Genomic DNA, 16,095 nt, shown 5'->3' on the forward strand with positions numbered 1-16,095 from the left:
GTTACCTTCTTATTTGCGAGTCACACTGGTATGCAATTCCATTTGCGACCGCGAAAGCGGTCGCAAATGGACTCGCAGTTACCATCCACTTGAAGTGGATGGTAATCCAGTCGCAAACGGGATGGCCCCTTTGTGACTGGACCAAAAAATAATTTTTCAGAGCAGGCAGTGGTCCAATGGACCACTACCTGCCCTGAAAAATACCGAAACAAAAGGTTTTGGTTTATTTTTCAAAGTGCAGCTCATTTTCCTTCAAGGAAAACGGGTTGCACTTTGAAAAAAAAAGAAACTGCTTTATTTAAAAGCAGTCACGGACATGGAGGTCTGCTGACTACAGCAGGCCTCCATCCCCGTGAGTGCCCTGAATCGCTATGGGGTCGCAAATTGCGACCCACCTCATTAATATTAATGAGGTGGGTCTTTGCAATCCCATAGCGACTCGCAGACGGTGTCTGAGACACCGTTCTGCATAGCAAAGTGCGAGTTGCAATTTGCTAGTCGGAAGGACTCGCAAATTGCAACTCGCAATTTGCCTTCTTGCTACATCTGGCCCAAAGTTCTTTATTTTGCATGTGCATGCCAGTTGCAGATATGGTTGAGTGCTGCATGTAATGGTTGTGTATCTGGAGATGAAGATACCTTAGGCCTGAATTCAAATGTACAACAATGAAGCTGATGCAGGGCAGCTGTACCATTTTCCATGCACAACCATTACAAAGTGTTGTGATGCATGCATAGGGCAACCCAGTATTGAGCAGCACCAAGTGAGGCCTGTGCCATGCATCATGTATAGAAGGGGGTCCCAAAAACTGTTTGGGAGGCTAATGTATAAGCCACTGGGAAAAATGAAAAATACCTTATTTCTATTTATCATGCACTTTGAACGGCTGCTGAGAGCCGGTGTGATAAGGGGCATAGAAATGTATGTGATGGACCCCTATCCACTCAGCAGAAGTTGTGATGATATGTTACAACTCCTGCTGAAAACAGAATTTTTCTACACACAAATAAATGCAGTTGGACCCTACCTGTACAATGCTGTGCCTTAATTCTCATTAGGTGCACACATGGCTGGAGTAAGGGGTGCAGTGAGGGCCACAAGGCGTGTTTGGATGCAATTGACTGCACAGCTGTTGTTCTATCAGCCCCTTTGTATCATTGGCCAAGGCATGAAGGGAGCTTGACCACGCACTGGGTCCAGAACACTGGCACTTCCCTGTTCCTGTACATTGTGTATCACATACACCGTGTACTACGTCTATTGCCACACACACATGTGCAGAGTCAGTTCCACAGGCCTGACGCTTCTCACTAACAGTATGGGGCTGCCCTGCATCTGCTCCATCACAGGCTCATCACTCAGTAACCTGCACCAACAAATGCATCCTTGAACCACATAGCAAGTGTGTTTGTGTTGAGGCATATGTCTATGCCCATGTTCTTATCCCTCCCTGGACAAATAATGGTATACAATGCCAACAATGGCTGGCCACACACTATTAGCAATATATCCATGCTTTCAATCAGTCAATGTGCAGGTAGGTACAACTATTTTTCACATGAGTAAACTCCCATTGCATTATTGATTGTGTGTGTGCCTTGTGATGACACACACAAACTACTTACTTCACTGAAGGATGTATCATGGCATTCCTCAACACTTTGAAATACCCACAAAACCCCTGGGCGGAAGTTTGTCAGTTTACTGTGACAATAAGGTAGATGTCTACAACATCTGAAGCAGACTCAACTGCTATGGGTGTCACAATGGGATGGCAACTGCAACAACCATAGAATGCCCCTCAGATGCAGTATACAGTGTCAAGCAGTCTCACATGGTCATGGAGGTGTAGAGCTAACAGACACCTGCACGACAATGCCATGTATAAATGGTGCAGTGAGAAGTACCACAGGAGTGTTGGGGACAGTGGTGGTTTATAGATGAATGGGTCTACATTATCTGAGACAATGTGTGATTGACTGATCATAGATGTTTGTCAGTTGCTCTGATCTACCAGTAGGATGACTTAACTGATATGTACAAATTACACTAAGCAATGTTTTCCATTCATGTCTTGCAGGTGGACCTTTGCCCTACACCGTAGGTGAGGTGGCCCGATTTGAAGACCCCGATGCAGCCAGTAAGTGTCATTGTGTGCATCATGTGTGCTAATCCAGGGTTTGGTGTTAGTCAGTCTGAAGCGTGGAATGGTATGAAAGATGGTTTTGGCTGACCAATGATATTATATCATTGGAGAACGGATGGTGATATCTTATCTGTTGGAATGTTGTGCTATAAGAATGACTTGCTTGTAGTTCAAGGGGCAACGTGTGCTGGCATGGAATTGATTGTAATAGGAATTGTAATGGCTGGCCACTTATTCATAGATGTCTATCTTGATAGGTCTCAGGGCAGTGAGACATAGCATGCCTGTTGACAACCACTTTGTCACAGCACCATTGTCAGCACTGTGTGCCACACATACCTTACACTTACTGACAAGACGGTACAAATGTGGGTTATACCTGCAGATGTCTCTAGGGGGCTTATTTACGAGAAACATGCACCACAGGTGCCTCAGTACCCTTCAGATATAATGAGTCTGTAGTACTGCAAGGAGCCCTATTTTGCTGCACAACAGTCAGTAGTGCACACACTTTTTAGACAACTCAGCTCCAGATGGTTGTGGGAAAAGTCTATGATTCTTTCCACGCCAGATCTCAGCAGTTTTCACACATAGTGCTGCCACCATGACATTTGTGAGTGATATCAGTCACATCACATATGCATATGATGTGAATTCTGTGTGCGTATCTGCTACTTTGATGAAGTATGACATGCATGTGCAAATGATGTACAATGTATCAAGATACTGTTGCAGCACCCAGTGCAGTGCCAAACTCACTGTGGGCCTAAGGGCACCCATACAGTCATCATCTGTGTGCCCTTTAACACATGTAGCATAACATAGCACAGGGTAGGGGGCTTCAGTTCTATAATGTGTTGACAACTTTGATGTGCTGCTCAGACTTTGGCCATATTTCTGGGAGCATTACATAAGTTGTACATGTGGGCACATCATGGGCAATGGTGTGCCCCCTTGTAACATGTGCTCAGGCCAGATCTTACACCAGGACACATGAATGCTTATTTACCAAACCTTAGAATAGCCGGTGGGAGTCATCCGTGATGACTGGGCAAGCATTGATGTTTCACCAGGGGAGTCGAGGTGATGGATTGAATGCACAGCCCCCCTTATGCACAGGGACACAGGAAATTAAACTTGTTGGGGCACGTGATCCTCACAAGTTTGATGACACAAATGTTGATCATGGACAATTTTGTCCAATCAGCTCTGGGCCCTGTTGATTTACAATGGATTCCCCTCATCCCAGTGACATGTACATGATACTGTTGATGGCTGGTAGGAAATAGTCATAGAAGAGGAGTAAGTCAAATTTGAGGAATGTGTGGTGGATTGTATGTGTTATCTGCAGTTGCAGTGTACATAATATGTCTTTACAACCTCCACCCAATGCTGATACTGATGTTTGCTTCTACTCATATTTCAGCTGCCAATATGACACAAGACCAGAGGGCTGAACGCTACTGCCACATAATGGAGGCTGACACTGGATACCTCTGAATGGGAAGGAGGTTCCACAGTGAGAAGGCATCAGGGGAATGGTGTGCATTTGCACATGGTGGACCTCCACAGCAGCCACAGCCACACAAGGACACTGGAGCTAAACCATCAGGGGTGCAGGGGACCACAGCCAAGCCATCCACGTCAGCTGCATCAGCCACAACCCAGCCACCAGTTAAGCCACCTGCTGCAGTTGTTCCAACCCAGTTTGAACAAGACATGAGACGGGACATGGGCAAGATTTTAGCCAGACTAAAAAACTGGGAGTGGAAAGTGAAGAGAACCGGAGGATGTTGCAATACATCAAGAAGATGAAAAGCAGGAAATTAACTTTTGTGTTGTACAATCTCCCAGTTCCTTCCCCTCCCTTTTAATGTTTTACATAGTTTTAGATTGGGTTTTAGATGGGTAGTTTTAGGTTAGTGAAGGGTAGGCATAGTTTAGATTAAGTATAGTGGTTGGGGGTGGTTCTACATTTTTTTATTGTTAGGGGTTTGAATGGGGGGTCATATTGAGGTATTTGTGTGTAAAAAATAATACAATAAAAAAATCCCCCCCAAAATATATTTGTTTAGGCCTTAGGTTAGGTTAGTACATATGTAATCAAAGTTTATGTTGTCCTACTTGTATCTTGTCTCTTAAGGGGAGTAAGGGGCCAATGTTTAGAGTGTGGTGTTACATGTGTAAGATAAGATCAGAATAGGTTAGATAGATGTAGACGTTAGTTAGGTTTAGTTAGTGTAGGTTAGTTTAGCATAGGGTAGGTTTTAGGTAATATTTTGTCATATGGTTTTACAGTAAATCCTGTTCATCTTAGCCTAATAATTTTGTAAGTTGATTGAGAATCTGGGGGTTCTCATGAGTGCACTGGCCAAGTAGGGGGAATGGCCTAGGGTATGCTTACTGTCTTGATTTTCCAGGTTTCCCGTGTGCATCCCCTAAGACCAAGGGGCTGTCAGAATGTCTGCTACATACTGTCTACTAGTGCACACATTTGCCATCCAGTGTTTCAGCCATTCACAATGTGTATGTAAACCTCATCTTGGACACGTAAATATGGTACTTCACCTGTCGTTGGTGGGGTCCTGCAAGTTCATTGCTGGCAAGTGTGGTACATCTGACAGCAGGCAAATTTTGAACTATATCCTGCAACACTGACAGGTGGCCATCACTGATAAGGTTAGTTTTTCCTGTACCACACAAATTAGTTGTACTGGTACTCCCATCACGGTAAATTACCATTGAATTGGTTCTGAGCCATACATGCTGTATGTCTACTTCAAAGGATATGGGTTCAAAAGAATATAGTATACTCAGTAAGTTGGTTGTAGCCAACAACACCATCACTCAGCTTTCTCATGTTAGGATCCTAGTGTGTGGCTTAGTGTCTGACAGTCATACACTCATGTGCTGATATTCTGTACACATTGACATGGATTGACACAATGCTATCTTTTAGCTGAGTGGATGGATAAGAGTAAACATAAAAATGCTACATGTGTACAAGGTGTTTACTTACAGGTGCAATTGTAATTGTGATTTCTATACAATATCCATTTCACAGACCCCATGAATGAACGTTAGCCATATGTAGCACAATCAGAGTCCAGGGTTGAGGGACATGTCATGAGACATGGTTAGGAAGAGTGTACATTAGTGAGGAGTTTAGAAAATTGCCAATTGGTATGAAAGAGACAATGAAAATACATACTAGACCATGGGTACTCACAAACTTTTTCTCAGGGGCCAAAATTGCAGTATGGTTTGCGGCCGAGGGCCGCACTGAAGTGACAGCGGGGGGCGGGGCTTAGAGGGGGCGGGGCTTAGAGGGGGAACAACCACCCCACCCCCTTTTTCAAAACAATGCCCCTACCCCAGTAACACACACAGCGCGCACACACACAGCGCCATCTGCTCTCACCCCTACCCCAGTAACACACACAGCGCCATCTGCTCTCACCCCTACCCCAGTAACACACACTGCGCCATCTGCACACAGCGCCATCTGCTCCCACCCCTACCCCAGTAACACACACACACAGCGCACACACACAGCGCCATCTGCTCTCACCCCTACCCCAGTAACACACACAGCGCGGACACACACAGCGCCATCTACTCTCACCCCTACCCCAGTAACACACACAGCGCGCACACATACAGCGCCATCTGCTCTCACCCCTACCCCAGTAACACACACAGCGCGCACACATACAGCGCCATCTGCTCTCACCCCTACCCCAGTAACACACACACACAGCGCACACACACAGCGCAATCTGCTCTCACGCCTACCCCAGTAACACACACTACATTAAAAACAAATAAATAAATAACCAAAGAGCCTTACCTGACTCAAAGCACTGTAAAGATGCCACAAATGTGGAACAGCAGGCAGGCAGGCGGGCAGCAGACGTGGAGCCGGTGACAGGAAGCAGACGACCAAAGCCCCATAAAAGTTAGCTGCAAGCGCTGACTTTTATGGGGCTTTGGCTTCCAGGATCGTCAGGGCAACGCCATAAACAATGGCCGCCGTATGTAAACATAGAGGAGGGCCCTCTTCTATGTTTACATACTGCTGCCATTATGATGTGGCGTTTGGTGTGCGTCTCGCGGGCCGCCAAGCTAGGTCCGTGGGGCCGCTGGCGGCCCGCGGGCCGTACTTTGAGTACCGTTGTACTAGACAATCAACAGTGCTTAGGTGAAGAGGGCACATTTCCTACTGTCACAGCACTGGCATGATCTTAAGCCCAGAACTAAGGAGAAATTGTCCATGTGGCACAGACTGGTGCTACCGGGTGCTTTTTCTTGTGAATGTTATTTCTTCCACATTTTCATCCTCCGATGTGTGTGGTGCCTCTTTTGCCATGGCTGATGCTGTTGTAGAGGTGGAGGGGGCCACATACATTTCAGGGGGTAGAGATGTGGAGTCAAAGGTCCCAGAAGCTGCCATTTGTGGCAACACATAGGGCATCACTGCTGCAAGAAGGAACTGCTGATTTTTCAAGACCACAGAAACATCACGTTGGTAGGCAGCCATATTTTTACTGAGGGAGGCCACTTCCCGCTGTATGGACTCTAAGGTATTCTGCATGCTGCTGGCATTTAGGGGGGGCGTTTGTTGTAGCCTCTGCTTTATGACAGCAGCTATGTCTGCCAGAGACTGTTGGAGTCCACGTAGCGGGAGTGGGTGCCTCTGATGGCAGCTGAGTTGTCCTGAGTTGTCCTTATTTGGACTGAGGCATGTCCGCACTCCCTCTAGGCTGCCTGCCATGGGCTCCATTCCCACCCGCACCTGCTTGGCCAGCTCCCACTGGACTTCTGTCACTGTCCTCTGAAAGCTGATCTCTGGGACCTCGGAGACCAGGGCTGTGTCCGTACTGGCTGGTGGCGTGTGTCGGCGGCTGGGGGGTTAATGTGGAGACCCCGGAACACTGAGGGTCCTCCCTGTGACTGGAGGTGGTGTATGGAGTGATCCTGGAGAGTCTGTTCATTGATGGATGGCAGCTGGTCATCAATGTCATCAGGAAAATCCAGGACAGGCAGGTCGGCAGGAGGTAAGCCATCATCCTCTACAATGAGATAATGGAAAATCAATATTTGATAGTGTGGGCTGTTGACATGGGACATCATCTATTTGCCACTGGAGGCTTAGTGACATGTCACTGACCCAAGGTTATGGTTGTTCTTATGTGTAGCATTGTGCATCACACATGGGTAAAGCTCACTAGTAACAGAAAATGATGGAGTGCAATACTTGGCCAAAAGTGGCAGCCCCGACTGCGTCATTTCAACAACGGAAGGATGCGCCGTATTTAATTGTATCCTGTGCAACCCCCGTGTTGGCGCTAAATTCAGATGCCTAGCACCAATGCAGGCATCCTTGCACCATCGTGCAAGGATGTCTGCGTTGAAAGGTTTTATTGTTTATGTGTGGGAAGGTGTCCTTTCCTGCACATACACAATCAGTAATGGCGATTTGCCACTTCTGTGTGTGCTGCAGAATGCAACACAAACAGAAGTGCCAAAGCGTCAATTTTACATTATTTTTTATGTGCAGTAATTGTCACGATTCACCCTGGGCTTACTGTCTGTATCGGAGAGGGATGGTGTGCGACCCCGGTTCCTGCAAGTCCTACTCTGACTGAGGTAGGGGCGACCCCTTCCGGTAGCCACGGTGCTGTTGACAATAGTACGCCACCACAGTCCGTGCCCTCCAGAAGGAGTCCCAGAGGAAAAACCCCAAGGGGTAAAAACCTCCAACAGGAACTCCCTGGAACAGAAGGAGGACACAAGGAATCAGAAGCCTGGAAATACTGGAAAGCAGAGGAAAAAACAGGAACAACTGGATTCCAAGCAAAGACCAGCCGGAGCGTGACCACCACAGCAGAAGTGTTGCAACGCAATGAGAAGAAGAATTGATTCCCCTTATATACCCCTAGACAGGAAGTGATAGACAGGAAGAAGTAACACCACCATTTTGGATTGGGAAGGGGCTACAGCAATAGATAGGAAAATGCACCATAGTAAAAAAGGGAACAGATGCATGCAGGGAAAAGAGAGGTGCAAGGTGTGCTGGGAAGGAGAAGGCATGGCTCCAGGAATCATGAAGGAGGAAAGGAAGGCCCTGAAACGGGGCACCCGGTAAGTGTGATGCTAGGGGGGGGGGGTGCAGACACACCACGGCAGCACCCGCGTCGAGCGCTGTGCGCGGCGAGGACCGACGCCCAATCCTGGGCCTCAGGTCTCGCTGCAGCAGAAGAACAGCACGCGGCCGAAGAAAAGGGCAGCCGCGGGCCCCGCGACCCCTAACACGGGCCGCGGCGCAACAGTAATAGACACCTTCCCGCACATTGACAATCATGTCTGGCATTTTGCTCTTTCTATGTGTGCTGTAGAATGCAGCACACATAGAAAAAGCAAAAAGGAGGAAGATAAAAAGTATTGCTCCTCATTGCGTCTTGCTAATGCCACCCCTGGGGTGGCATTAGATTTTGCCGCTGCCTCAGGTTTAATAAAAATCGTAAATCTGAGGCAGCGACAAAATGCAATGGGTGTTGCTGTAGCACACCCACAGCAACACCCATTGCACGACCCTCTTCCATGCAATGGGCTCGCGTGTGAAGGGCCCGTGTTACAGGGTGGCTTTATGCCACCTTATGAATACGGCACAGGGCATTGCGCCCACGGAGCTTCACAAAAAGTAATGCTCGGGTGGCGCTAAGGGTGCATAAATATGCCCCTAGGTATTTTGGGGCATATGTAGGTGCCCCAAGTGCCACCTGAGTGTAACTTTTGGTGAGGCTCAAGTGGCACAATGCCCTGCCCTGTATGTACTAGGTGGCATGAAGCCACTTTTTGTGCCTTGACGCCACCTTATATATATATCCCCTTCACACCCAGCACTTTGCGTGGAAGGTGTGTGTAATGGGTGTTGCTGTGGGCGTACCACGGCAACACCCATTGCGTTTTGACACTGCCTCAGATTTTAGACTATTAATACACTGGACGCTAGGCATATATCCGACACAGGCCCAGGGGTTGGTTTAGCATAGCAAAATCTAGGACTAATGCTTACATTTCTACTGGATTTCTTGCGTCTATTATGTTTGCTGAATTCTGCTGCTCAGGGAGTAAGAGCAAATCACACATTGAGTTTGTTGTTGTGCAGGACGGTGTTCCTTCCGCCACATAAACATTCTCCCCCTCAACGCAGCCATCCTTGCACTATGGTGCAAGGGTGGCAGCGTTGGCGCATGACACTTAATTTCCACTTGTGCAGCGGAGTACACAGGGGTGTGCTGTATTCTTATGTATATGGCGCATCCCTGCGTTTTGAATATGACAGTGCGTGATGCTGCCTAAATTTGCACCGCAGCATGTACCATCATTTTCTATTTGATCTGGCCCTTTATCTTGTCAAATGGTGAGATTGTGGCCACTTGTACAGCTGTACACCTGATCTTCACATACATGCATTATGTGTTATATGCATTTTATTCTGTGGCCATTCCCATATGACGCATATGGTTGTGTGTGAGTTGTTGTGGGTTCACTCTGTATGGGTTGTGTTCCACAGGTTGCAAGCTTTTACTGCAGATTTTTTCTTATTTGGCATGGCTCCGGGCAGCTGCAAGATGTGTTGCAGTACACTGCAGCAGTTTAGATATGCATTGATGTGCCATATTTACTTGAATACAGTACAGCCCTGCAATTCCCACTGCGCCTGCACAGATGAGTGCTCCTTACACCAACACGGGCATTGTTGCAACATGATGACAGGGTGCCTGCCTTGAAGAGATCATTTGTTCATGTGCAGGGAGTTGTCCCTTCCTGCACATGTACCAGCTATTTTTGCTGAGAAGCCATTTCAATGTGTGCTGCAATGCAACATTGAAGAAGGGAAGCATTTTGGCCAAAGACACCACCCTGACACTACCCCTGGGGTGGTATTGACTTCCATCCTAGTCTCTGATGTCTACTTTGTGTTGGTATTGGGGCTTTGACTATATGCAATGGGTGTTGTAATGGCACAGCCACAGCCACACTATTTTCACATGCCTACCAGGCAATGTGGTGCATATTGATATGGTGGAGTACAGCCATAGCGAGTGGCATATGTTGACTTTGTGTATATGCTGGAGTGCATTGCACAACCAAAGCGTCAGTACATGTGTGGCTTGGGTGGGGATGGTGCATCTTGATTCAAGGCCTATGTGTCCTGATGCAACCCTTTAGCCTGCATTGGGTATATCCTATGTGCCATCCCCTTCTGCCATTAGTGGAGTTCCACAAATCCCACCCCTGCAACTTACCATGCATTAGCGGTGGTGCATGGTGTTCTGCACTGTCATGTTTTGCGATTCCTGTGACCAGCTCCTCTGGGATGACCGCTGCAACCATCTCCTCGAGCTCATCCAGGTCCTCCTGTGGTGCAGGACTTCCACCTCCAGTCTACAGTGCTATATTATGGTTACTGGCAAATTTCTCCTTAGTCCTGTGCTTGCAATCGTGCTAGTGCTTCTTGACCTCTGTGACAGTCCTCTTCACCTCTGCGACGCTGTTGATTTTGTCCACTATTGCCTGCCGTATTGCGTCTCTCCTATCAACTGGCAATTTGGAGGTGATGAATAGCTGATGTTGGTGCTTCGTCACCTCTCTGAACTGGATGTCATGCTCCTCCTCGCTAAAACAACACTTGCGCTTTCTCTTCTCCTTCTCCTGTGATTTTTCTGTATCATCCTGGCTGGTACTTGGGTGTTTGGGGTCTTCCTGGGGTCTCTCCTGGCCTGATGATTCCATCTTGTCTTGCAATTGCACTCCTTCCTGCTTGTGTGTTTTGTTTTAATGCTAATTCAGTGTTTAAATGGTGCTAAGCCTTTTGCGACATATTTACGTGTTGAAAAATGGTGTAGTGCCACTTTTGCAGCATTAGCATCATTTTTCCTTGTCGCAGATGTTAGGGCTATTTTTTTACGCTAAACATTCCTTAGAGCCATCCTATGTCATTTCATTAATATGGCGCAAGGATGGCACTAAGGAATGTCACTAGCTTTCGTTAAGAAAAATGTTGTGCAGTTGTGTGTCATTTTTCATAAATATGCCCCTCAGTTTGTTAAGTGAGCCTGTTTCTAAGAACTCCTAATGCTTACAAGAGACTATAGGCATAACGAGATTAAGAGAACTAAGATTCTTTTGTACACTTGACTCTACGAATGTAGTGATAATAAGCGGAGGAGGCTCACTCCACGCTGTGGTGGAGGGACAGCAATTCCATTGCATCTTAAAGCTATATTACCAAATCTATGTCTCTTTTAGAGATTAGGGGCTTAATGTAGAGGGCAGTATATGATGTAACCCTCAAAATAACTCAACTCACAGTCCAAACCACGTACACGCTTAGCCACATATGTCCAACGTACATCCCCTTTGCCCCACCCCAACCCTGCCGGCATCATTGCTGCCATTGGCCACACCAGAAAACATACTCTTTCGTCCCTGGGGAAATGTTTGTCGTAACCATGGTCTAAAGCAATGCTTGAAGGACTAAACGTGGTTACCAAGACCATTGCCAAACGGCGTTCACCTTTGTATGGGAAATCCACAATGGGGAGCATAAACCGCAACTAGGCTATAATAACTAAATGGCGGTGTTTCTGACCCGGTAACAGTGTCTGCCCTTCATTGCATTAACCAGACTATGAATGTGTTGAGCTGCAAAAATGCCTCTGGCCACGAGATGTCACTACTAATCTAAATTTCTGGACCCTGCTAATCGTGAACATATGTAAGTTAGGCGAGTGAGTCACTTTATGTCTATTTCGGCTGCAAGAGCTACTAACATCGGCTATATATTTCCATGACCGAAAACCATCCTCCCACTCCGATCCCTCCGCTTCCTGAAAGCGAGCACATAGCTAGCTGTCTCTTGGTAGCAGTCCATGCTGGCTGTTTAGTAGTTTACGACGAGCCAAAACGACTGGGAGTTTCTCCGAAGGTTGGAGGAATTGGAGCAAGGGAGTTGCCAGAAAATAAAATAACGCCCAGTTTGAGCCATGTCCCAAATTTCTGTGAGCGAGCGGATGAGGCACGCTAGCTCGTCGGTTGTTCAGGAGATTGCTTCCCATAAAGGAATTCTGAAATTATTACATTTCTTTCTCTTCTTTTCTCCATTCTCCTTTCAGTCTTTTGCACCTTCTTCGCTCGTTGTTTATGTACCTTTTCCATCCATCTTCCTTCTCTGCATCCCACTTTTCTTTCCTTCCTTCTCATTTCAGTTATCATCCATCCTTCATTCTTGCCATTCATTCATCCATCCTTCTCTCTATTGATCCTTCTCTATGCATCTATCTACCATCTTCCCTCCCTTCTTCCCTTTCATTCATTATTCTATTTTTTGTCTACCATCCATCCTTCTTTCCCTCCATACTTGTCTCCATCAGTCCTTCTCACCATCCATCACTACATCCTCCTCAGCATACCATCCCTGCACCCATCTATCATCTCTCTATCCTCCTCATCATCCATCCTTCTCTTCTGGCAAAGAAAGAAAAACAAGCATTGACAAAGCCAATAGGTTTCGCCTACGGTAGCTATTGCTATTTGTCAATTTTTCCGCCATGTTGTGTAGCATGGCTAAAAGTAAAAAAAAAAAAAAGAGTTATGACGTGGTCACACTGGCTGCTTTATAGCCCTTTTTTTTTTACTTTTAACCATGCTGCACAGCAGCCACACAGCTATATAATATAGCAAAAAAAAACATTGACAAAGCAAAATAAGCTCTATTATTTGGCTTTTCAAAGTTTTGGTTTGAAGTAATGAGATTCGATCACTAGAGGGCGTAGCTGCCTATATAAAATGCAAAAAAAATAGTACCTCAATCACAGTGCGAGAAGGGATGCAGGGCCAGACTAGCCATAGCAGGCATCGGGCATTTTCTTGGGAGGCTGGAAGGGTGGGGGGATGCGGTTTTGAAGCAGTGAGGGACGGTTTTATACAGGTGCTGCAACATCGGCCCCCAGTGACAAAAGCAGCAGTGCTTTGCACCTGCACCCCTTCCCACGACCCGAGGCTGGTTTAACAAAATTGCCAAGGCTGTTTTAGATTCCCAATCTGGCCCTGCATGGATGCACTCTAATTAACTTAAATCAATCTGTATTTGGCCCATGCTCCACACATAGAAATGAAAGTGACAGTAAGCGCCGCCTGGAACGCGCTGCCAAATTAGGTGGTGTCAAGGAGTGATGTGATCCTCAGGAACTGTAAGTAATGGGTGGGCTAAAAAGCCCTCTTTAGAGGTTATAATTATACACAATGTATCATTGGCAAGTAAAAGAGCATGCGCGCTGCCTGCTGGTGAGACCAAAAAAACGTTCAGAACAGGTTTGAACATTTTTGCAACTGCTACTTTTGGTTTCTAGTCTGGTGCTTGATTTGTGCTCTGCCCAACCTGTGTCAATGGAAATAACTGTTTATGCCTATTTGTTTAACTTACTTGGCAACATGTCATAATAGTGCCCTAAAAATATCAATCAATCAGTCAATCAATCAGTATTTGTAAAGTGCGGCTACCCACCTGTGAGGGTGTCAAGGCACTGGGAGGGGAGGGGCCTCACCCGAAGAGCCAAGTTTTGAAGTTCTTCCTGAAGATGGTGAGCGATGGGCTTTGTCTGAGGTGTGCATATGCATTCAGCCTTAACGTCACAACCCAGGAATGAAGTGTAGCCTGTTAATAACCCAGGTATGAGCTACAAGACATGCATTTAGAGATATTGATTGGATTTGAAACAGGTTGTTGGTAATCTTTTTCCTGGATAGGGAGCTGAGTTCAACTCACAAGAGGTATCCTTGCAAATAGACTAACCACTTGCAATCGCACGTGCAAACCATCGTAGGGAGCTGGCTTACCTTTATTAAAATAAAGTTTACTCTAGTAGGAATGCTACTGATACTTCAAGAGAAAGAGTGATGTAATGTTTGGTGGGAGACTGTGCCAAGCAAACCTTTAGCTAGGTGAGGAAGGGGCTTGAAATCCCTAACGCTGCTTCATGAACTTACTGAATAATGCTTTTGATTGTTCTCACCTGGTAAGGTGTTTAGGGTGACATTTGCAACAGTTGAAAATGCATTCGCAATGTTTCAATAGATGCAGACTCTCATTCGGGGTGGAGTGTTAGAAGGCTGCGCTTTGAAGCAGCTGGCACTGCATTCGGGTGTCTATCCAAAGCAGGTCCAGCTTCCCCTCAATGCCCAGCACCTGGCTGCCTTAGCCAAGGTGAAGAACTGGATGCTGAAAGGATCTGACCCGGGTCCGGCCCCCCTGTCAGTCTGCAGGATTTTAAAGTGGGATCGCCAGATACCATAGATGACAAATGGGAAAGAACGTCGCTGAAAGGCTTGTGATCCAGCTTAGTGCAGGAAGGACTTTCACCATCGTCACTGAGACAGCTTAGCTAGACCAGGCTTAGCTAGACTTCTCATTGACTTAGGTGTGCACAGAAAGCACTCCAGTGCTTTGTGCATTTTAGTGCTCACATCTGCGTGGGAACACTGACTGAACAGTACTGGTGCATGGTGGACCTCTGTGATGGCCAACAACGTGCTGATGCTGAGAGCTCAGTTCCTCCCACACACATGAGCTGCCCTATCCCCTACATCTCCATGGGCTCCTTAAGGCAGGCTTGCAAGTGATTGAGAGAGATCTGGTTGGTCAAAAGTTGGATCTATTATTGTTGGCTCAGCTTAGCCTCTCAGGATGGACTAGCTGTTTCCAGCCCAGAGCTGGGGACACAAGGCCACTCTGCAATTGAACTAGCCATCGCTGCAGGCCTTACAAATCCTAAGGAAATTGTCATTCTGTAGACAACAGGAATTGCTAAAAACAGTAGCCTACTAGTTAAATCATTGGAGTTAGCAAGAATGATGTAACCAGTTTGTCACAGCACATTTTGCATGTACAGAGTGACCAACATGTTAGGTTGCAAAAGCAAGCATTGCAAAGGCATGAACAATGTAATCGACCCAAAATGTATTTGCTAGTATAAAGCCAGGATCCCAAGGTCCTGATTTTGAAGATTTTTTCCTATATGATTTGTTGCCATGCTGGAGACGATACACTTTCCCAAAATCAATATGGGAGGGAAACCTGGGCAGCTAGCATGAACCATTTTCCTCTTTGATTTAGTCCTACACAAAAGGGCATGGGAAATTAAGTAAGGACTGGGTAACTAGGCCCTTTCTGGCTGGGCCACCAAATATGACAGCAATGTTCTCCCACTATAAGGGGTCCCAGATTTGCAGGGACAGTCCCGTTATTTCTCCAGTTGTCCCAGCAAATTTTGGGAAATTTAGCTCATGTCCCGGTCTTTGAAGAGGATCGACTGAAAACAGTGGGAGGTGTGTTTTTATGTATTCCAAAGCAGGGATAGTTAGTAGCTGTTATAAGCAAGCAATTAAATTAACAAGCATGACAGTGGCTTTAAAAATTGCATTTGATTTATGTTCTTGGTTCCTCTTTTGTAACTCTATGCTGATTGATTGATTGGAATTCCTTTATTTCAATTATAAAAACAAAATCATAAAAGTACAAAACATTACAATTCACATAATTCATATGATGAGCAATCAGACATGTTAAAAACCTTAAAATGTTAAAAAGAACCAAGGCCATAATGCGACCATAGGTTCTTAAATAAAAAATCATATATTCTATCTACAGAAGCCATAAAAATCTAAGGCCCAAAGTTCATAATCTTGTTCCAATGCAAGGCATTTTTTAAAAAGTTAGAAACTGCCCCTGCAACCACGGAATCATTCAGCAGTTGTAAATATAAGAAAGCAGGACGATATTGATAAAAACCCTTGGTTTTAAGAATGGGCAGAAGAAATCTTCTTCTAAGAGAATCATAAAAATTACAGAACAAGACCAAGTGTTCTAAGGTCTGGAGCA

This window comes from Pleurodeles waltl, chromosome 12 (assembly GCF_031143425.1).
Source record: "Pleurodeles waltl isolate 20211129_DDA chromosome 12, aPleWal1.hap1.20221129, whole genome shotgun sequence".
In the NCBI taxonomy this organism is placed as follows: Eukaryota; Metazoa; Chordata; class Amphibia; order Caudata; family Salamandridae; genus Pleurodeles; species Pleurodeles waltl.